Source organism: Lissotriton vulgaris, unplaced genomic scaffold (genome assembly GCF_964263255.1).
Source record: "Lissotriton vulgaris unplaced genomic scaffold, aLisVul1.2 SCAFFOLD_5923, whole genome shotgun sequence".
NCBI classification, from domain to species: domain Eukaryota; kingdom Metazoa; phylum Chordata; class Amphibia; order Caudata; family Salamandridae; genus Lissotriton; species Lissotriton vulgaris.
The window spans coordinates 80,431-81,988 of record NW_028249757.1 but is presented as its reverse complement, the minus strand read 5'-3'; the positions used below and the strand labels follow the sequence as shown (position 1 = coordinate 81,988).

Here is a 1,558-nt window from a genome sequence, read left to right as displayed (position 1 = left end):
GCTCACCGAGACAGCCGCTCGGGAGACTCCTTCCCCCGGGTGGCTGCTGCTCGCCTCCCTTCCAGACTTGCCTGGGAGCAGCGGGAAGGGGAGGCCCGGTCGGCCTAGGCCATCTGGTCACCCTGACGACCCGCAAGGGATGGTGGCCCCCATCCCCGCACCTCGGTGGGGCAGGGACAGGAGGGGAAGGCCCCCGTGCCGGAGGGCACGTGGTGGAGGTGGCCTCCCATGGACCCGCGTTACCCACTCCGCATCCCTCCCGCCGGCCCGGCGGCAGAGGGACTCACCCCTGGGTGTGGTGGAGGAGGGCGTCCGCGGGCACCAAAGCACGGAGAGAAACAAGCTTGGCTCAGAGGATGACTTTCAATAGATCGCAGCGAGGTAGCTGCTCTGCTACTTACGAAACCCTGACCAAGAATCAGGTGCCCCACGAACATGCGGTGCACTAAGGGTGATGGAGGTGGCCCCATTCTGTCCGCGCTCCAGTCCCCAAGGGAGCAACTCTACGCACCAGCCCCCCGAGAGAGGCCAGCTATCCCAGGCAAACAGGCTCCACGGCACTGCGGTATCGTTACGGTTTAGGGGGTTTCTGACTTAGAGGCGTTTAAGTCATAATCCCACAGATGGTAGCTTCACCCCATTGGCTCCTCAGCCAAGCACATACACTAAATGTCTAAACTTGCGGTTCCTCTCGTACTGAGCAGGATTGCTATTGCAACAACACATCATCAGTGGGGTAAAACTAACCTGTCTCACGACAGTCAACACCCAGTTCAAGTTCCCTATTAGTGGGTGAACAATCCAACGCTTGGTGAATTCTGCTTCACAATGATAGGAAGAGCCAACATCGAAGGATCAAAAAGCGACGGCACTCTGAACGCTTGGCCGCCACAAGCCAGTTATCCCTGTGGTAACTTTTCTGACACCTTCTGCTTGAAACCCAAAAAGTCAGAAGGATCGTGAGGCCCCGCTTTCACGGTCTGTATTCATACTGAAAATCGAGATCAAGCGAGCTTTTGCCCTTCTGCTCCGCGCAAGGTTTCTGTCCTCCCTGACCTCGTCTTAGGACACATGCGTTATCGTTTGACAAGTGTACCTCCCCAGTCAAACGCCCCACCTACCACTGTCCCGGAGCGGGTCGCGGCCGGCAGGTGCCGGGCGCTTGGAGCCAGAAGCAAGAGCCCCACGGGGCTCGCCCCCACCTCACTGTGTAAGTGAAAAAACTATCAGAGTAGTGGTATTTCACCAGCGGCCCGAGGGCCTCCTAGTTATCCTACACCTCTCATGTCTCTTCACAGTGCCAGACTAGAGTGAAGCTCAATGGGGCTTCTTTCCCCGCATATTCTGCCAAGCCCATTTCCTTGCCTCTGGTTTCGCTAGTTAGTAGGTAGGGACAGTGGGAATCTCGTTCATCCATTCGTGCGTGCCACTAATTAGATGAAGAGGCATTTGGCTATCTGTACCACCTCGCAGTGGGTCATTCTGGGGTATTATGCTGCCCATCAGCGTCAATTTGTTTTGCTTCCAACAATACAACATTCTTTCGCTCCGGAGTACA

General features: G+C 56.5%; 1 pseudogene; it reads right to left on the bottom strand.

Moving 5' to 3' along the window:
* Positions 1–338: 338 nt before the first annotated feature.
* On the bottom strand, positions 339–1,347 carry LOC147663489 (28S ribosomal RNA; annotated as a pseudogene).
* Between the last annotated feature and the right edge of the window lie 211 nt (positions 1,348–1,558).